The sequence below is a fragment of the Ostrea edulis genome, chromosome 10, assembly GCF_947568905.1.
Source record: "Ostrea edulis chromosome 10, xbOstEdul1.1, whole genome shotgun sequence".
NCBI classification, from domain to species: Eukaryota; Metazoa; Mollusca; class Bivalvia; order Ostreida; family Ostreidae; genus Ostrea; species Ostrea edulis.
Genome location: NC_079173.1, coordinates 34,079,278 through 34,102,546, shown reverse-complemented (window position 1 = coordinate 34,102,546; position 23,269 = coordinate 34,079,278). Strand labels below are relative to the sequence as shown.

The 23,269-nt window shown below is 34.7% G+C and overlaps 1 protein-coding gene across 10 annotated transcripts in view; it reads right to left on the bottom strand.

Moving 5' to 3' along the window:
- LOC125665870 (uncharacterized) overlaps positions 1-23,269 on the bottom strand; it is a 39,819-nt gene that overhangs the window by 5,922 nt on the left and 10,628 nt on the right. For 9 of the 10 annotated variants that reach the window (XM_048898787.2, XM_048898780.1, XM_048898782.2 and 6 more), the window contains 2 exons: positions 22,255-22,316; positions 18,917-19,002 (listed from right to left, as the gene is read on the bottom strand). The gene's annotated coding sequence lies outside the window, so the exon portion shown is untranslated. Of the gene's footprint in view, positions 1-4,948; positions 5,044-18,916; positions 19,003-22,254; positions 22,317-23,269 lie in introns of all 10 variants that reach the window. The other variant, XM_048898781.1, reaches the window with a different exon arrangement.

Genomic DNA, 23,269 nt, shown 5'->3' with positions numbered 1-23,269 from the left:
AGGGGTAATCTTTTCCTGAAGATGTACCAGTCTACTAAGTTTGATATCTGTTAAGCAAAGGGTTCTCAAGATATTGAGTGGACAATATATCACTATGTCCAGTTTGTCCTTTGATCATGTGACCTCAAAATCAAGTGTGTTCTCAAGATATTGAGCTGACAGTATATTCCTATGTTCAGTTTGACCCTTGACCTTTGACCATGTGACCTCAAAATGAATAGAGGACATCTTCATCTGAAGATGTACCAGTGTACTAAGTTTGATGTCTGTCAAGCAAAGGGTTCTCAAGATATATTGACCCTTGACATTTGAATCAATAGGGGTTATCTTCTCCTGAAGGGTTGTCTAGATATTCTTATGTCCAGTTTGACCCTTGACCATGCAACCTCAAAATCAATAGGCGTCATCTACTCCTTAGCATATTACAGTGTACCAAGTTTGATGTCTGTCAAGCAAAGGGTTCTCAAGATATTGAGCGGACAGTATATTTCTATGTCCAGAGTAGATTAACCCTTAACCTTTGACATGAAAAACAATAGGGGTCCTCTTCTACTCATAACCAACCCACATATGATATATCATTATGATCAAGTGAGTGGTTCTCAAGATATTGAGCGGACATGTGGTCTACCGACCGACCGACAGGTGCAAAGCAATATGCCCCTCTTCTTTGAAAAGGGGGGGGGGGCATAAAAATGATATGTGCTAAACACTAGAAACTATTTAGAATTAACTTGAAAGTTGAAAAAAAAATCTGCTTCAAACGAACTTTAGCTAGTATATTTAACCTATGTATAAAAAAAAAAAAAAAAAAAAGACACGAGCCTTGTTTACATAACAAAGAATTGTGTGCTCTGCATCTCCCTTACACCGCGACAACTAACATTCAAATTTTTGATGACCATTAGAAATACCTTAGTTAAGCAATCTGAACATTAAAAAATGGCAATTTAAAATTTAAAAATGTTCAGCTCAAATTGTGTCCATGCCCCTTTAACACTATATGCTTATTTTTGACATGAAGTCCGCAATTTTGGTACATCCCTTTCTAGAAAGTAAAATTAACGAAGTCATTCAAATGATAAAAGCAAAGTCACAATGACTATTTTGGCACTACCTGAAACCAAAATCCCTACCCCGAGGATCATGAAATTTACAATTTGCTAGAGGGCTACTTACTCAATTTAGTATCAATAGCATTAAAGATTGATTGTATCTTGTTTAACGTCTCTCCCGAGAATTTTCAATCACGTGGAGAATTCATCAATACCGGTGAAGGGCTTCAAATTTAGGCCTATGGTCGGCGCTTACGGCCATTGAGCAGTGAGGGTTCTTTAGTGTACCACACCTACTGTGACACGGGACATCCGTTTTTAAGGTCATCTCCGAGAACCCGTGACATTCACACCTGATGCTGAGCATTCGGTGATGGAACTGTCACTACCTGTTTTAATGACTTAGGTCTGTCGCGGCCAGGATTCGAACCATACACCTTCCGCATGCGGGCCGAACGCTCTACCTTTAGACAACTGCAATGGTTCATAAAATTAAAGAAGATGTTATCTAAATGTTTTACACATGAACATTATCTGCAAAATTCGAAGATAACGAACAGTGATCAATCTCATAACTCCTATAAGCAATACAAAATAGAGAGTCGGGCAAACACGGACCCCTGGATATACCAGAGGTGGAATCAGGTGCCTAGGAGAAGTAAGCATCCCCTGTAGACCGGTCACATCCGCCATGAGCCCTGTATCTTGATCAGGCAAACGGAGTTAAATCAGTGTGCCAAGAACGGCCTAACAATCGGTATGAAACACGTCAGAGAGCATTTGACCTGAAGATAGGTTGTACTGGCATACTAGATCGTTATAACGTCAACAGAATTTGAAAAATGCTGATTTTAAACGAGACTGTTGGCACCCCTGCACCATCAATTTGTTTGTCAGTAGCCTGCTTCGATTAAAAAACTGACCATACACAGAACAAACTCTTGCGTATCAAATCAGTTGAGAGATGTAAACACCATATGCATGTGATAATGGAATATCGCTACAAAAATATGGGAAGTTGACGATGGAGAAGTTGGTCATAAAGTTGAGTTGTTAGTTTGCCGTTAATATCTACTTTCAATAAAATATCTAAGTATGAAGACGAAGTGGACGACTCTGTGGTATCTTTTATTTCGAGTTCACAGGGATATATTGAATCGACATATGAATGAAAATCATTATTGTTAATAGATAATACATCGTCGATATATCTAAATGTCGAATGGAAGGCCACAGCAAGATATTTTTTCTTCTTGTGTAGAAGCTTCTGAATAAATTCTGCTCATAGGAATATAAAAACAGGTAAGCTAACAAAGGAGCACAATTCATGCCCACGTTTGAAGTTTCTCCTTCACAGCTGTTAACATGTTCGTGAGGAGCAACGATAGGGGCTTGGTAGAACATTTACTGGATCCAGCAATGTATCTTTGTTTGTAAGGGTTTTTATGAAGTTTAGGAATTCAGTATAAGTACGGTAACTCATACTCATCCGACCCATTGACTGGGATATTAAATGTGTCTAAAACTGAAGCATGGTTTTGAAGAATTTCGTCTTTCGATAGGGCAGTTGGAGTATAGGCACGATTACCAAAAGTGGAAGTAATGCAAAGTTCGTTTAAAATACAGTTGTAATAATGAGCCTTACAAACAAAGGCGATATTTACAAGCTTTGTCACCTGGAACCAAAACATATTCCTCATGTAACCTATCTAATTCTTTTATCACTTCTGGTTTACTAAACACAGAAGGATAGATGGTATTTACTTTTGTTTTCATATGTCTAATGCGGGATTTTAATATTCCTCTTATACTTTTAGTCCCGTGGGGATCCGGGTTAGAATAGGTCCTCAGTACCCCTTGCTTGTCGCTGAAGGCGAATAAATGGGGCGGACCTTATGATAAGATCGCAGAAACCGAGGTCCCGTATCACGTGTGTGGCACGATAAAGATCCCTCCCTGCTCAAAGGCCATAAGCGCCGAGCATAGGCCCAAATTTTGCAGCCCTTCCCCGACAGTGGTGACGTCTCCATATGAGTGAAATATTCTCGTGAGCGACGTAAAACAATATTCAATCAATCAATCAATAATCCTCCACAGAATTCATGATAGAAATGAAGTTCTGTACATATAAAATACAAAACATTCCTATACCCGTTCTATATTATACTACTTATACGCATGTAACTACATGTTGATGACACTACTCAATTCATATGTAATATTGTTTAAAAATATGAATTGTGTAAAATATCAAAACAGAAATATTTTGATAACAGTAACGAGCCAAAGTGGCCCCCATGTTTTATCCCGAAACACCAAAACTTTATTATCCACCAAATTAAAACAATCTAACACAGATCTCCAGAAATCCATAACTCGGTCAGACAAACCTCATTAATTACCACGGACCTCGCTATCCTTATCTATCTTGGAAGCTTTCATTGACAGAAATATGTTGGAGATAAACCATTAGAAGATATTTCACGAGCAGATCTCAACAAATCATTTGTTTCCCGGTGTTGATGAAAAATTCCTATCAAAGTAATTTTTGTAAAGCATCATTAATTCAACTTCCTATTATCATGGGGACCTTGAGGCCGTAATATCAGATTTCTTAAACTGCCAAGTCCTGATTAGAGGTTGTGTTATTGTTTGTATGTATGTACATGCATGTTGATATACGTTCCATTCGAAAATTGCTACTCGCATAGATCCGTCACCAACGTTTTAAATGAAGTGCCACAACATCTGATATATGCATAGAGCCGTATATTTTTAAAGATTTCCCCCATCTTACCCCTGATTTCAACCACTTTGAATCTGCACTACCTGATATTTGACTATTAACATGACTATTCATGGCCTAGCTGTTCAAAAGAAGAAACAACTTTAAAGACAATTTACTATATATATATATATATATATATATATATATAGAAAGAGAGAGAAAAGTTTGAGTATTGGATTTTATTTTTTGACTTTATATATATATATATATATATATATATATATATATATATATATATATAAATGCTTCAACTCTTTACACGACCATTCCTCACGATAAATTAAAGACTAAACTTTTTGGTATCACAGGTGAGCTAAAACAATAACTTTCTTCCTCAAATTTATCAAGCTTGAAGCATTTATGAAATATGTTTTATCTGACTCAGACAGACCACTGACAGATTAACACCCATTATGTTTAATTATGTGTATCAGGCTTGATTATAATAACCCTATTAGTACTCCTTTCATCTCTGTCCTGTAAATATGACCTTGATAACAAAAGGCTAAAAATATTCACGTAGTACTACGTTTGGTGACCATTGCCTTATAAGTACTGTTTTATCTGATCCACAATGTGCTTACAGACATATAAGGAATAAAATCTGTTTATATCATGAGGTATGAAAATGAAGCAGGAGGCAATTTGCAGCATTGGCTGCTCATAACAAACTGTATCTTTGAAAACGAATTTGACAATATAACAGAAATCACGGCAAACAAGAATGAGTTCTGGGCATAATTGTAGAAACCCATATCTTAGTTTGAAATTAAGAATATCAGTAAAACTGATGGATACTCCCCGAACAGCATCTAACCGATGAACTACTTCACAAGACGAATGACTCGCACAATGATCAATAAGTGCTGAACTATTGTTGAAATGAAAGCTTTTCTAAATATATCAATATAACTAAAAGGTGTATGTTCTGAGTGACCTTGACTTTTCAAAATGACCTTGGTCCAAAAGTCCCTAATTAAAACGCGACATGTTCGTGCATGGTTCACTTGATTTTCTGCATAAAAATTAGTTAATTTACATTATGTAGTTAAAGGCATAAAATGTGTATTTAAATGAATTTGTAAAATTTCGATGCGAGCCTTACATTATCCACTGGTATCTTCCCGATATAGCAGTCCTAAAACGCTGCTTGTTTTACGTCGCGTCGAAAATATATCACTCATATTGAGAGGTCATCAGCTGTAGGTAAATAAAAGTACCACAAATTTAGACCTATACTTAACACTCAGGTCCGTAGCAATGGGTTCTTTAACGTGTCAACACCTGCCGCGTCTTAAGGTCATATCCGAAAGATCCGCGATTCTCACTCTAAATATCGAGAGTTTGACGAAGGAGCAATCACTACATGTACCTATGTATGATACGGCCATCATGGCACGAGCGGGGCTAGAACTCATGACCTCACGGTTACGAAGCGAACGCTCTACCACTAGGTAACCGCGACCAGTGTTTAAGGACAAGAGATCACTTTTTCATTACTATTTAATTGTTTTACATCCAATTTGAGAATTTTTCACTCGTATCGAGACGTGAAGTGCCAATTTTTTTTTTAACCACCTAAGCCGTAGCAGTGGGGGTCCCTTATCGTGACACGGACACTCAGTTTTCTGGTCATTTCTGAAAGACCTGTGACTTTCAGTTCTAAGTTGAGCACTTGGCAAAGGAATGGACACTATCTACGTTAAACTTCGTACATATCAGCTAAGACCGATTGTATTTCATCTGAAGTTGACATTCTACTGGACTGAATAGCTTGGGTCAAGGCTCCTACAGTACTATCATAACTGTATGTATCTAAGTTTTGGAACTTGTATCCAATCCTTTGTTTAATTGGCGATGCAACATCGTAAAATCAATCAATGTAGCAATGTAAAGTTCGCTAATGATGGAAGATGACAATAATAACAGTCGCACACCGTCTAATTACGATAGATCAACACGCCAGATAGAAAATAATAAAGTGCACCGCCACAGAAAATAGTACGCCCGTCAGATGTCTATTTATCATGAATATAGATGAGTGTGCATGTGACGAAATCAAGTTAACCTTGGTACAAAGAATTAAACTAAAACCTATTTAACATGTTAAGCTCCTAGCTAGTTAGATGTGAAAGTCGCAGATCTTTCCGATAGAAATTAACGAGGGTACCGTAAACAGTGCATAATACACCCATGATATAGTTAGAATGAGAAAGTTATTAGTTATAGTGAGAAAGTGGCATAGTTAGAGTGAGAAAGTTATTAGTTATAGTGAGAAAGTGTCATAGTTATAGTGAGAAAGTTATTAGTTATAGTGAGAAAGTGGCATAGTTAGAGTGAGAAAGTTATTAGTTATAGTGAGAAAGTGGCATAGTTATAGTGAGAAAGTTATTAGTTATAGTGAGAAAGTGGCATAGTTATAGTGAGAAAGTTATTAGTTATAGTGAGAAAGTGGCATAGTTAGAGTGAGAAAGTTATTAGTTATAGTGAGAAAGTTATTAGTTATAGCGAGAAAGTTATTAGTTATAGTGAGAAAGTGGCATAGTTATAGGAGGAAGTTATTAGTTATAGTGAGAAAGTGGCATAGTTATAGTGAGAAAGTGGCATAGTTATAGTGAGGAAGTTATTAGTTATAGTGAGAAAGTTATTAGTTATAGCGAGAAAGTGGCATAGTTATAGCGAGAAAGTTATTAGTTATAGTGAGAAAGTGGCATAGTTATAGTGAGAAAGTTATTAGTTATAGTGAGAAAGTTATTAGTTATAGCGAGAAAGTGGCATAGTTATAGTGAGAAAGTTATTAGTTATAGTGAGAAAGTTATTAGTTATAGCGAGAAAGTTATTAGTTATAGTGAGAAAGTGGCATAGTTATAGGAGGAAGTTATTAGTTATAGTGAGAAAGTGGCATAGTTATAGTGAGAAAGTGGCATAGTTATAGTGAGGAAGTTATTAGTTATAGTGAGAAAGTTATTAGTTATAGCGAGAAAGTGGCATAGTTATAGTGAGAAAGTTATTAGTTATAGCGAGAAAGTGGCATAGTTATAGTGAGAAAGTTATTAGTTATAGTGAGAAAGTTATTAGTTATAGCGAGAAAGTGGCATAGTTATAGTGAGAAAGTTATTAGTTATAGTGAGAAAGTTATTAGTTATAGTGAGGACGTTATTAGTTATAGTGAGGAAGTTATTAGTTATAGTGAGGACGTTATTAGTTATAGTGAGAAAGTTATTAGTTATAGTGAGAAAGTGGCATAGTTATAGCGAGGAGGTTATTAGTTATAGTGAGAAAGTTATTAGTTATAGCGAGAAAGTGGCATAGTTATAGTGAGAAAGTTATTAGTTATAGTGAGATAGTGAGAAAGTTATTAGTTATAGTGAGGAAGTTATTAGTTATAGTGAGAAAGTTATTAGTTATAGCGAGAAAGTGGCATAGTTATAGTGAGGAAGTTATTAGTTACAGTGAGAAAGTTATTAGTTATAGGGAGAAAGTGGCATAGTTATAGCGAGGAAGTTATTAGTTATAGCGAGAAAGTGGCATAGTTATAGTGAGGAAGTTATTAGTTATAGTGAGAAAGTTATTAGTTATAGTGAGGACGTTATTAGTTATAGTGAGAAAGTTATTAGTTATAGTGAGGAAGTTATTAGTTGTAGTGAGAAAGTGGCATAGTTATAGTGAGGAAGTTATTAGTTATAGTGAGAAAGTTATTAGTTATAGCGAGAAAGTGGCATAGTTATAGTGAGAAAGTTATTAGTTATAGTGAGAAAGTGGCATAGTTATAGTGAGGAAGTTATTAGTTACAGTGAGAAAGTTATTAGTTATAGGGAGAAAGTGGCATAGTTATAGCGAGGAAGTTATTAGTTATAGCGAGAAAGTGGCATAGTTATAGTGAGGAAGTTATTAGTTATAGTGAGAAAGTTATTAGTTATAGTGAGGACGTTATTAGTTATAGTGAGAAAGTTATTAGTTATAGTGAGGAAGTTATTAGTTGTAGTGAGAAAGTGGCATAGTTATAGCGAGGAAGTTATTAGTTATAGTGAGAAAGTTATTAGTTATAGTGAGAAAGTTATTAGTTGTAGTGAGAAAGTGGCATAGTTATAGCGAGGAAGTTATTAGTTATAGTGAGAAAGTTATTAGTTATAGTGAGAAAGTTATTAGTTATAGGGAGAAAGTGGAATAGTTATAGTGAGGAAGTTATTAGTTATAGTGAGGAAGTTATTAGTTGTAGTGAGAAAGTGGCATAGTTATAGCGAGGAAGTTATTAGTTATAGTGAGAAAGTTATTAGTTATAGGGAGAAAGTGGCATAGCTATAGTGAGAAAGTTATTAGTTATAGTGAGGACGTTATTAGTTATAGTGAGGAAGTTATTAGTTATAGTGAGAAAGTGACATAGTTATAGCGAGGAAGTTATTAGTTATAATGAGAAAGTTTTAAGTTAAAGGGAGAAAGTGGCATAGTTATAGTGAGGACGTTATTAGTTATAATGAGAAAGTGGCATAGTTATAGTGAGAAAGTTATTAGTTATAGTGAGGAAGTTATTAGTTATAGCGAGAAAGTGGCATAGTTATAGTGAGGAAGTTATTAGTTATAGTGAGAAAGTTATTAGTTATAGTGAGAAAGTGGCATAGTTATAGTGAGGAAGTTATTAGTTATAGTGAGAAAGTGGCATAGTTATAGTGAGAAAGTTATTAGTTATAGTGAGAAAGTTATTAGTTATAGTTAAAAAGTTATTAGTTATAGTGAGAAAGTGGCACAGTTATAGTGAGAAAGTTATTAGTTATAGTGAGAAAGTGGCATAGTTATAGTGAGAAAGTTATTAGTTATAGTTAAAAAGTTATTAGTTATAGTGAGAAAGTGGCACAGTTATAGTGAGAAAGTTATTAGTTATAGTGAGGAAGTTATTAGTTATAGTGAGGAAGTGGCATAGTTATAGTGAGGAAGTTATTAGTTATAGTGAGAAAATTACATAGTTATAGTGAGAACGTTATTAGTTAGAGCGAGAAAGTTCTTGGTAATAGTGAGGAGGTGACATAGTTATAGTGAAAAAGTTGTATAGGGTATTATAAGATGTTTGCTTAGTGATATCGATTAACAAATATGACAAAAATGCTTATGGTAGTATCAGCCATCATCAAGCTGGGACATAGGGTCAGCAATCAGCTCGTCTTGCAATCTGATTCAGATCATTTGATCCGCTGACGTTGATAAAAAGGTTCTTGGATAGAAAATTGAAATTGACCGACGAAAGAAAACAGATGATTAGCATCACTCTAAACCTCAGCATCGTTGAAGGTACCGGTAAAGATGTGTGCCAGAAATGCTTTAGGTCGATACAAAAGATTCAAGAATCCTCAAGAGTTAAAAGACAGGGTGAAAAGGTGTCTTTATCCATTGGCATCAATACCTGGTGAGGAAAAGATTTTGCAAACACCACATCAGTCTTCTTGACAACTATTCAAATCGCACCCATTATTATTCATACATGAATCGTAATTAAAAATTAACAAAATTTTGTTGTATTTTATCTCGTGCATTTTGTTGTTTATGTGAACCGAATAAATTGAGCATTATTGCGAAAGTTTTGAAAATCCTTAAGCGAGTACATCCAGTTTGATAGTGCAAAATAAACACTACGAATTAATTGGGACGTCATTATCGGTATGGCGCAATCTGACTGACTAGTTCTCATTAATATTCCAAAACGAAAGGTCATACGAACGTGACCCTTTATTGGGTTACTTCAGATCCCTGTATAACGATCCACATGACCGGATCAACGGATTTTAATCAGATTTCTGGTCTTTTAAATTTTCATATTTATTCAGGGTAGCTTATTCGATATATGGATTAACCTATAAATCTGTTGATTACAAGTTTGAATCTTGCAGAATTTGATATTTCTTTAAATTTAACAATAAAATGTACTTTTGCAAGAAATTTTACAAAATCTATTACCATGCATCAGCTCAATATGATATGAATTAATACGTTCCTTTTATTACAGACTATGGAATTTTGGGGTTCTCATTCTTTATTGCACAATAAAGAACCCTCACTGCTTCGGCCCAGTGTAGGTCGAAATTTTAAAAACCTTGGCGAGGTCAACATACGGTCAAGTAAAAGTTTCGCATACTAGTAATCATTTCACGTTTATATCCTGGTCAATTAGAGCTGTTCTAATGAGACTTAGTACACACACACACTCTTCCCTAATGAACTCGCGACATGTGAATCTACAAGTACAACTAATTTGGAAATGCTGCAGTTTTTAAACTTTAGTCCCGTTGGGATCCGGGTTAGAATAGGTCCTCAGTACCCCCTTGCTTGTCGTAAAAGGCGACTAAATTGGACGGTCTTTTGGATGAGACCGCAAAAACCGAGGTCCCGTGTCACGGCAGGTGTGGCACGATAAAGATCCCTCCCTGCTCAATGGCCATAAGCGCCGAGCATAGGCCTAAATTTTGAATTCCTTCACCGGCAGTGGTGACGTCTCCATATGAGTGAAATATTCTCGAGAGGGACGTAAAACAATATTCAATCAATCAAGCATCCAATCATTTGATAACCTTGATGGCTCCCTGTGTATAGCATCTTTTTAATAGACAGACTTGGGCGACATATTTTTAAAAATATTTCTCCGAGCTTCCTCGATATCGACGTTGTAAGTTTAAGATCTTCTAAGGCGCACCTGCTGATTTTAAAACGATTTATTTCATGTTATGCAATTTTAAGCGAACACATTCAATGTTTAAACCCCAAATATTAGTATTTTACATAAATGATAGTATATTAATGGGTTTTTTAAATACTGAAATTAAAATGTCTCTTGATTTTGTTTCCTCATATTTTAAATAAGTTTCATATTGCAATTTATGTGCGTTTCTTTGAAACTAATTTCGAATATCTAAATTTTAGCGGCATCGACTCGATGCTTTGGATCAAAATTATCTTAATTTTATATTTTTATGTCCCCGAGATCGAAGATGGGGGGGTTGGGGGGGGGGGGGGGTTATTGTTTGTGTCCTGTCTGTCTGAAAGTTTAAAGTAGACCTATACTCGGCCTACGTCACCATCAAATGTAAATGCGGAACCACGCTTCCGTTTTCCGAAATGTGATATTTTAACGATATCCATTTGCTTTTTACATGGCGATACGAGATATGAATATCCGATATCAATTACTTCCTGGTTGTTCTTATCATCTTATCAGTCAAATTTTAAATTGAGATTTTGTGGGTTTTAATTAAAAAAGGGGGGGGGGGATAGAGATGATTATAGCTTTAGAAAAACATCGGTTGGAGAACAAACAACATTTTGGTGGATGGGGGTGTGTCAATTACATTGTACATGTCTGTGAGGCATTCATTGTACATTGACTATTCATGTATGTAAAAGTTTTACTATAATCCAAATGTTCAACATATGGAATTAAGGGGCATCAGAAAGTAGGGGAGACAGATGGGGAAGTCACACCAATTCAGATTTCCACGAGCATCGTGATATTTCTTTTGTGAGGATCTGGGTTAGAATAGGTTCCAAATTATCATCAACAAATACATGGTACGCTCGTGTAAAAAAGAAAACTTAACATTTCGCTGCTCCAGTGACCACATATATCGTAGTTGTGTTCGCTGCTACAATGTTACAGATATTGACACAAGCTTCAAAGAATTTGTTTTATTTCACCGACCGTCATGAATTTGTCATTTTTTCCTCATCCTCTCTCCTTTTTTTAAAATTATTAGGGCGGCATCTATTAGTTCCTTATTGAGATTGCATCTACTTAGACCGGTGTAAGTGGTGTACATGTAACATGTATTCATTTTAAGTACATGTAAATGATTTCATGACCTGTAGAGATTCATATAAAACTTTGTCTCAGGATATAAGATATATCACACATTACACGTATGCATTAATCATATAAGCAAAATCATCAAAATTCAGTTTGTTACTTTCGTTTTACATTTACATTGTGCAAAGCCTTCTCTATAATTTTTTTTTCAGACAAAATGTAAAATTTAATTGTAAACCACATGTATCTTATAATAGTTATAGTTTAGCATAGTTCAAATTATTATCCAAGGTTGTAAATATGCTCAAACTTCACGTCTTACGATGATATGATAATGTATAATTTTTCAAGATTTTAGGGGTGGTGGGGTGTACTTGTTGTAGAGCTGATAGCTTTTAAAATAATACATCAACATATGATTTTCTTACTGAAATCCTTATTTTAAGATAATAATCTGTAAATTAAAACCAATGAATTCAAGGTTTAGTCCATAAAAAATAGGGAAAAGACCAATATTGACGTCAAATGGTATTTCCTACAGTATATCTTTTAACATGTTTGGGCTCACAAAGTGTACATTATGAAAATATTTATTTTCGAATTTATTAGAATAAATGTTTACATACCATTAAATAAAGGGTATATAGTCTATGTTGCTTATTACAGCCCATTTGTTTGGGAAAATAATAATTATTAAGAAAAATAAAGAAGGAGGAGTGCATTTTCCTTAATGTTGATGGGGTGCTTACTTTTGAGAAGCAATAACAATGAAAATAGCATGTCAACATATATGTTTTTCAATGTCTATCTATTACTGGAATATATATTAATCTTGTAAAGGCAATTTTTTCATGATTGAGTCCATTTAAGGCCGAGTATAGATCTACATTAACCTTGTTAATAACTTTTGAACAGCAAGTGCTAGAGCTTTGATATTTCACACGAATATTCCTTGTGACAAGACCTTGGGTACCAACATTTTTAACCCTTTGATCTTGGAGTTTGACCTACTTTTTGAAAACTTTAACCTTGTCAATAACTTTTGAACAGCAAGTGATAGAGCTTTTTATTTCACATGAGTATTCTTTATGACAAGACCTTTCCGTTGGTACTAAACCTTTTGACCTTGGACCTACTTTTAAAAAATTGACATTGGTCATAACTTCTAAATGGTAAATATTAGAGCTTTCATATTGCACATGAGCATTTCTTGCAACAAAATCTTTCTACTGGTACCAAGATGTTTGTCCTTGCGACCTTGGCCGTCTTCGGGGACATTTGTGTTTCACAAACACATCTTCTTTCATTCTGTGTTTTAGCAACACTTGGATGGCACTGGGGATTGCAGAATTTCTTTTCGGAGATGCTTACTTTTAAGCCTAACTTTGAAATCTTACAACGCATCTATGAATTATCCTTCCAGTGATTTTTAACTCTTTACAAGAAAACTTGAGACATAAAGACTGTGCATTTTAAAGCGAGCAATCAATCCTGCGAAAGCAATAAAAATCTAATCAGAAACACACTTTAGAATTTGTGCATCATGAACATCCACTTATAGTGTCCTTGACCTTTCACTTCAACCAGAAATCGAGATCTTAATAATTAATGCCAAACACCATCATAATACAGCTTATGCATTGTGTACAACCACCATGTGAACAAACTAACAAGTTTCTCTATCCTCAACCTTAAAATGACTCTTTCGCAAGGGAATTAAATTGCTTTTACAGTACCGTATCCTGCGACATCTCTCTTTGTCTGAACATTAAGGCACTTCTTGACCATAAGCGAACTTTGGAAACAGCCATTGAAACGTAAAAATAGAGGTTTAGAGCAGCATTCAGACCGCACAGCATCCCGAAATCTAACCACAATCACAGATGTATACAACATATGTCACGTGCAGCATCCGTATAAAACATAGGTCACGTGCAGCATCTAGATAAGGCAGTATTCAGAACCCTCACCACAATCAAGGATGCGTAAAATGTAGGTCAGCTAAAGAATCCGGACCAGACCGAGCTTTACTCAGAACCTTACCCACAATCATGATGCGTAAAATGTAGGTCAGCTAAAGAATCCGGACCAGACCGAGCTTTACTCAGAACCTTACCCACAATCATGACGCGTAAAATGTAAGTCGGGTACAGCAACAAGACCTGCAGTACTCAGAACTTAAAGGACACAACGCATGTTTCTAAACTTTTTCATTTTCTCAGCAAAATTAATAAAGCAATGAAATTCAAATCTTGCGATACGCATATTTACTTTCGCGCCATTCAGTGTGACGTCATTGCGCCCTCGGGTTTGAAAACATCTATTAGCCATTTCATAAACAGATTAGATTTAATCGACAAAAAACCGAGTATCATGTTAACGGCTTGTAAATAATATTGCATTAAGATGTTTTGTACCGTGCTCGGGTGAACTAGTTGTCGGTAGAAAGGATTTAGACCGAGTATTTTTCAAAAAAAGGTACAAGAAAAAAGATGTAGATAATTTTTTGTTGGAGCAAGAACTTTACCTTAAGAGCAAACACCCAGTCACCTTTTCAAAAACCGCTTGGACAGAGACCCCGATAAACTGTGAGAAAATGGTTAATCGAAGCTATAGGCACTGGTAGGCCTACAGCATACATTCTGTTTTAGTCCTCAACACTCGGATCAACTGACCTTCACCTTGTACCAACATATACAATGTAACTTGTGCTCTCAGTTTCTATTAACTGGTAGATTTACAAAAAATTAAAATATAAAAAATAATTTAACTTTTAATTATACAAATAATAGAATATTGTATTTCCTAACTTTAAATTGAATCATAAAATCATTTCCTTATTAACTCGTAACATCTTGAGTGCGTCAGTATAACGCCGTGTTCACACTTCCTAACGACGTGCAGATCACAAATTCAAAAATAATAATAAGATTGTTTTATCAAAATAAAATGTGATTTCCACTTTAAATTTGATTATTTTTGTTGATTTTTATGGGTAAAAGTAACTATCAGGTACAGTACCTAGACCAGGCTTGTAGTACTCAGAACTTAATAACCACAATCACCAACAAAAAATAATCTATCTGGTGCAGCAACAAGACTAGGCCTGCAGTACTCAGAACTCACCGACAAAAAATAAACTATCTGATGCAGCAACAAGACTAGGCCTGTAGTACTCAGAACTCACCGACAAAAAATAAACTATCTGATGCAGCAACAAGACTAGGCCTGCAGTACTCAGAACTCACCGACAAAAAATAAACTATCTGGTGCAGCAACAAGACTAGGCCTGTAGTACTCAGAACTTAATAACCACAATCACCAACAAAAAATAATCTATCAGGTACAGCACCAAGACGAAGGCTCTATGTGAAGCACACTAATCACACTTGTCTATATATGTCATACGAGTAAGGCTGATTTATATACTGTACATGTTTCATGCAGCCAGGTGTGGACAGACATGAAACAATAGAAACAATCAAAGCAGCTGGCATCAAGAGAGGCAAACTTCCACAGACGTCCGTCAAATTTCCTACAGACGTCCGTCAAACTTCCCCTACAGACGTCCATGAAACTTCCTACAAACGTCCATCAAACTTCCTACAGACGTCCATCAAACTTCCTATACAAAACGTCCATCAAACCTCCTACAAATATCCATGAAACTTCCTACAGACGTCCATCAAACTTCCTACAGACGTCCATCAAACTTCCTACAAACATCCATCAAACTTCCTACAGACGTCCATCAAACTTCCTATACAAAACGTCCATCAAACCTCCTACAAATATCCATGAAACTTCCTACAGACGTCCATCAAACTTCCTACAGACGTCCATCAAACTTCCTACAAACATCCATCAAACTTCCTACAGACGTCCATCAAACTTCCTACAAACGTCCATCAAACTTACTACAGACGTCCATCAAACTTCCTATACAAAACGTCCATCAAACCTCCTACAAATATCCATGAAACTTCCTACAGACGTCCATCAAACTTCCTACAAACATCCATCAAACTTCCTACAAACGTCCATCAAACTTCCTACAGACGTCCATCAAACTTCCTACAAACATCCATCAAACTTCCTACAGACGTCCATCAAACTTCCTACAGACGTTCGTCACAATCACTCAAGATGAAAGTTACTTTAGCATCCATTATTGGCAGCAAGTGTAGATTTTATGCATGTAGGCAACTACTCCACAATGTTGACTGTTCAACAAAATTTGCATCATTTAAATTAAGATTAATTGCAATCTAATTAAAATCACTCCAGCGCAACAGTTAGAGAAGATTCGATTTTAATTAGATTGGATTACTCACTGCATTTACACAATAGATGTATAACTATATTGAAATGATGTTTCAAGAGCAACAGATATCATAACCATTATATTGTTTGCCTTTAGAGGCTATGTGATCTCTTTCAGCAGCTGTTCCAAACTTTGTTAAATTATTTTCCAAATCATATCAGAGGTTACAGCAGTAAATCATTACTGTGCACTTCTGTATATTGTTAAAAATTTATTAAGAATTTTTTTCTTATCTTGAAACTTAAATGGTTTGACTCCACAATCTATATGTGTGTGACTTATTTTGACATTCCTCTGCTGATTCTCCTTTCTTTCAGGATTGGTTTCCATTATACTCCACATTCTCCATGTACACGATATACGGTATTCATGTCCAATTTATGTTGAAGATCAACATGATTCAGAGCTAACCATTTACCAAACACATGCTCCATTGTCTCCAGGGCACTGCTATTGTTAAAGGAAAACCAGTCAAGAGTACCTGCTGTCCTCCACTTTACACCAATTTAATACGAAAACTTATTTTCTGTTTTTGCAATTTTTTTTAATTTAACAATGGCTGAAAAAAGCCTCCTTTCACAATTTAAATATCATAAAAATCATAATCTGTTCTCTCATTTGATTTGAATAATATAAAATTCATAATCAGCTGTTCTCATATTTACTTTCATAATGTGTCACAAAGCTCCAAAAGGTAAATCCATTACACGACCCAAAGTAACTAAACATAACTTATTTATATTTACAACTAAAGTAAAATTGTAAGGTTTAATCAGAGAGTGCTCTCCATTCAGGAAATAGTTCATGAAAACTACAACTACAGCTGTATGTGTGCGTGATACCGGTACTTCACCACATAGTATCATTTCATTTTTGAGCATACAGCATATAGTTGAAAACTGTCCATATGTATTTGCAGTAAGGGGAAGAGGGGTTGGTGTCAATAAAATTGTTCTGATACCCATTAGATTTCAAGAGAGACTAAATTGACATTCTCTCCTCGCTGTGGAGTAACTATGTGTATCAAAGCTATTTTCATAAGGGGTAATTTCAATAATCTAAAAGCTTTTCAGAAACCAAAATTTAAAAAAAAAGAATAATTGATAACACCTCCCCCATACCCAAATTGAAGTTTTTGTTTTCTGCACATTTTTCTTTTAACAAGCATCAAGTGCATATGTCTCTAACACTAACTACAAGCCAATAAACAAAGGATTGTATTGATTAACAATTTTGTATGGTGTGTATTACATCATGTATATAGAGATCATGAAGCATCTTTTGTATTATATTGATTACTTATGTAAGAAAGAAATATTTATACACAAGACGGTTTGTTTCAGGTTCTACCTAAGACAAAAGGGCTTGACTTCTATGAAGTGCAACTCTCTGCAATATGTCAACATCATATGAAAATCGCACAGGCACTCAACATCTTAAATATATATAATTTTAAAAACAATCGTAGTTTGTTTACAGGAAGACAATTTTTTTTATTATATATATCTAAAAAGTTGAGTGCCTGTGGTACAGCGAAATGTTTGCCTTCCGTTCATGATTAAAAAAAAACAAAAAACAGCAGTGAGCAGATAGACAAGTTGCAAAGGGTTAAACTTTGGGCAAGAACATAGAAAATAAATCAAGCCAGTTTGATTTTTGCAGTGTTTGATATAACTGTGTGCCCAACCACCCAAGATGCTTCAATTTTGCCAGGGGTGAACAAATTTCTTTGTAGGGACGCCCGATCAAACATGTTAAAATCTCCACTAAAAATTTTTTTTAATATACACATATCAAATCTACTAAAGTCAAAGGGCTTTATAAAATTATATATTATTAGGATGAAAATTATGAAAATCACAAAACTGCTTTGATAAAAGATACTTATAGGATTAATTTAAGTAATCTAAAAAATTGCAGTTATTTCCCCAGGGCTAGCTCGTTTTTGGCAGGGCTTACACTTTTTACAAGTCAGCCCTGCATGTCTAGCAAATTCTACAGTGAGTTTCAAAGACTTGACTCCAGTGAGAACCTTAATGCAAAAGACTGACTCCGGTGAGAACCTTAATGCAAAAGACTGACTCCGGTGAGAACCTTAATGCAAAAGACACCTAAAAATGAACAAAACTGAGAAAAGTTTGACAGGAATGGAGTGGCTACTTCAAAGTTTCACAGTGTTATTCATATTTACAGGTTGGCCTTAATTGCATTAAGTATTCACACCATCTTTCCCCTTGTCACATACCAATACAAATACTATTATAGAAATTTTTTATTATTGTTTCATTACTGAATTAAATTAATTCTGTATTACAACAGAAATTTACGGACATGTGCATCATATACAGTAAAAACTAGAAATCATAATATCACTCGCTACAGGTGATGTCAATTAAAAGTTTGCTGTTGTAATAACTTTTGAAAGGTTATTATTGTCACCCATGTTCTTTAACTCTTGTTTCCAAGGGAAGACAACTCCTAGTATCTTAGAGTAATCGAAATTTCATACAAAATATTGTAAAATATTAGTTAATCGAGCAATCATGCGAGTTCAAATCCCCCTAAACTCTTATTCTTCAATTTTTCTTCACATCATGTATATTATCAGATAATAAAATAAACCCAAACTTCCCGAGAATGCGAAAATTAAAAATATTAAATTCCAACAACTTTCATAACAACCTGGGTACTTATAACAGCTGATACATTTTTCTAATTTGTAGCTAACTTTGAAAAGACTAAGAGTCGTTAGACAGAGCTATCAAATGAAACATTTCACTTTTCATGATAATTAAAGTTTAATTTAAAATCTGTTTTTCTGAACTGTACATGATCCACAGCCCTATAATGTTAACCAATATGTCACTACATCCCAATCAAATGGATTTCAACAAACCTCTTTGTACAAAAATGTCAGAATCTTTATATTTTATGAAAACAAATATTTACAGAATTCTTCTCACTTTTTTCTATCTTCTTTATTCTTCACTCTTCATCTGTGTCTGTCTTTTGTTCTTCACTCTTACTCTTCACTGATTGTTCCTACAAACTGTGAAACAAGATTAGGTTATCTTTCAAGATCGTGAAGGATGTTGAACATCTCAGGACCACCACTACATAGAGTGATAGGTCTTCCTATTCATCATACAGTAAATGCCTACTAACTACTCCAATATATGCATGTCTACGTAAACGGGCGTTATCAGGCACACACAAAATAATAGTCCACAAAAATTATTGCTGAAGTTAATAATTTTCAACTTTTCCCTCTACAATGTTTTTGAGCATGTTCAAAGTTGCTCCACGACCATAAAGACCTTACTACCTTCTAACTACGACGTACCCGATCGCACTACGATCATCAATTTTTACATGGTCGTAGTGCGAACGTGGCCTAGTGTGATGGGGGTATAAGCAAGATACATGCACCTATAGCAAATGAAGAAAAGAAACTTCCTTTGCACATTGTTTAAAGGTCACATCTCGTGTTTTCAAAGTATACAGAATTATATGTATTTTGTCCTCCTCATGCTTATAGAAATTAATTGTAATAGTTCGTTCGCTAAAGTATTGCGATAATTAGCCACAATACGGACTTAAATCTAAGCCCTGATTTCAAAAAGCCTAGTTAATTAGATAGGTAGTCACGTGGTACAGTGACGTCATATGTGACCTTCGTCGATCAACTTGTTGTAAAAGTAGTGTTAGATGTGTTTAAAAACTCGGGTTTTAGGGGCCTAATTTATTTACCATGGATAACATTTATTTCGATGTTGACAAATTCCCCGAATCTTATATCTTTTAGCCACCAGTGCATACAAATAGCGACCCAAGTGTAGCGAGGAAAGCGAGTATGAAATCTGTATAGATTTGCGAGTAAATGATGTTTACATGGGATCACTGTCTAAACACTATTTGGTATTGCCATTTCTGTAAACAACTGTAATTAGCGTTGTTACTTTTCTGAAATAAACAGTGTAATTATTATTAAATTTATTTTTGGAGAAGTTAGATAGGCCTAAATTATGATAAATGACAAATTTCTATTAATTTTGTCAGAAATGAAATAAATGCTATGTCAAATTCGAAGACTACGGGGTTAGATGCTATTTCTGTAAAGCTGTTGAAAATTAGCTCGGGTGTGATTGGTGAAATTTTAACATATCTGTTAAACATGTCTATAAAAAGTGGTGTGGTTGCATCCGAATGGAAAAAAGCTAGAGTTACCCCTCTTTTTAAATCTGGTGACAATTTTATGGTGAACAATTATCGACCCGTGTCAGTTTTAGCAATCGTGAGCAAAATTATAGAAAGGCATGTTTTTAACTCATTTTACGAGTATTTGGATAAAAACAATCTTAACGGAACATCAATCCGGTTTTAGACCAAATCATTTGTGTATGTATGTGTGTATATGTATGTGTATGTATGTATATATATATATATATATATATATATATATATGTGTGTGTGTATGTATGTATATATATATATGTGTGTGTATATGTTTATTTTCCCCCCAGTGATATCGTGTGTGTATTTTATGTATATATTTTATATTGTGTTATCTATTTTTCTATTCTCTCATTTATCTGTCTGTGAATATGTTTTATACAGGACCACAATGTAAACTAGTCATTTGTACTAATTGTGCTATCCTGTCTAAATAAAAGAATTTATTATTATACGATTACGTATCATTGACAACTAGGCCTACTGTCACGAGTGCATTTCGGAAAAAAAATATAATAATAAAAATGATCAAACTTGTTGTGAAAATCACAATACTTTTAAATTATTTTATTCAAGCAATTTTATTAATCATTATTATTTTTTATCTACTTAGGAAGTGGGAGCGCGGCGTGTTGTTGTTGTAAACACACGTGTACGCGTTCCTTTAAAAAAAATGAAAGCATTGTATAATTCAATTCAAAGTTGGGAAATATCATATTTTATTATTTATAATTGAAAATTCAATTATCTTTTATCTTTAAATTTTTTTTAAACTACCAGTTGGTAGACACTGCTAGCAAAGTTCTGCCTATATGTTGTTACAAGGTGAAGGTCAGTTGGTGCGAGTGTGTATTGAATTTGAGAGCAGAACGGAAAGCATATGCCGTAGGCCTATATGTAACAGTGCGTAGCTTCGATAGAACCTTTTTTTCGCAGTTTATCTACGTCTTTGTCCAAGTGCTTGTTTGAAAAAGTACAAAGACAAATTCTACTGGGCTTTTTTTATGGCAAAGTCGTTGTGCCAACAAAAAATATTCACGTCTTGTCCCTCATACCTTCCTTCGAAAATTGAAAAAAACACAGTCCAAATCCTCTCTACTGACAGCAAGTACACCCTTAAACGGCACAAAACACCCTAATACAGTGTTATTTACAAGCCGATAATGTGATAATTGTTTGTTTGTCAATTAAATCTAATCTGTTTATGAAATGGCTAACAACTGTTTTCAAATCTTCTCGCTCGAGGTCGCATATGACGTCACAGATAATGGCACGTAAAATATCGAAGAAAATATGCATATCGCAAGATTTGAATTTCATCGCTTTCAAACTAGAAAACTATGCAAACTGTTTCATTTAAAACACATGTAAAGTAGTTTTAGGCATGAAATGAATTAATTTTGCTGAAAAAATTAAAAAGTTTAAAAACATGCGATGTGTCCTTTAACACACTGAAATGGTATGATTCCTATGTAAATAATACACAAGTCTTCTATGATAAGTTGTCTACAGTGAAATCCATGTTCAATTTAAAGTTTCAGGAGGTGCAAGTACCTTATCGAAACTCAAACCAGAAGATTCACTTTATTTTTTTCACGCTTTGTCACACTGGTGACTAAATACAATCTTATCTTCATCATGTGACAGTTACACTCGGAAATCAATCCAAATGTATAAATGTATATTGTTTTTGTGGAAACCCGTAACCTTTTTTAATTTATAACTATCTTGTACATTTATTATTTTGCTTAAATCCCTTTATAATAGAGCAAATTTCAAAATTGGAGAGAAAAAAAACACACCAAAACCCATTTACATTTCAGGATCTGACACCTAACTTTTTAAAGGCGGTATTCAAGGACACCCACCCACCCCGAATCACCAAAGCATTTCTTGATATAACATGTTGCCCATGTGATTTTCATCCTGTCCATCAATATTTCCAGTAGCCTGGGACTACAGGAGTATTATTAGTGTTTAATCCCGCCTTCCAGTTGATTCACTTTATTTTTTTTACGCTTTCTCTAACACCGAATTCATTAGATACTTATAACAAAGACAATCTCACATAAAGCTTCGTATATCCAGCTACTGCCCTCTTGTTCCACTGTGTCAATGGACTTTTTCTTCCTGCAAAGAGAAAATCATCAAAATACACTTTTTGCAAAGGTGGCAGTCCAAATACTGCATCCTGACAAATAGAGGGTCAGACTAAAAATTAAAAATAAATTAGTTACCATGGTTACAGTGCTGTACAATGTTTATACCAGAAAAGCAGAAGACATGTTGCCTTCTGTATTGTTATTGATTGTATATATGTACACACGTACATGCGTGTGTACATGTGCACATGTGTTAAAGGAATCAATGTTTAGTCTGTTGGGTATAGTGAGGTGACTAACTTAAAATGGAAAACATGATAATTTGCAAAATGGCAAAATCATTATGCATAAATTATCACATTTTCCATCATAGTTAATCACCTCAAAAACTCTACACACTAAATAGTGATTTCTTATATTTACATCTGATATATACAAGAGACCCATCATACACAATTGATAATATGGACCATGAGCCCTATTTTGATCAGTCTGTGAATGCCTCTGTGCAGTGAGTTTTCCAGAATTTTTTGTCTATCCCAGTAATTATTGATTTTATATTGTTTAACATCTCTCTCAAGAATTTTTCATTCACATGGAGACTTCACCGGTGAAGGGTCTGCAAAATATTGGCCTAAGCTTGGCGCTTATGGACTTTGAGCAGGGAGGGATCTTTATCGTGCCACACCAGTTGTGACACGGGGCCTTGGTTTTTGTGGTCTCATCCAAAGGACTGTACCATTAAATTTAGTCACCTCTTACAACAAGCCTCTTACAACAAGCAAGGGGTACTGAGGACCTACAGGTATTCTAACCTGGATCTATTGATTTGAAAATTTATACATGAAATCAATGAAATCTTATTTTCAACACGATACATCTTATAAAAGAAGCAAATGATAATTAAAGATTTAATTCAGAAGATTCCCAGTCACAATTTTTTAAAAGCAAATTGAATCCAAACTGCTGTCAGACTGGTAA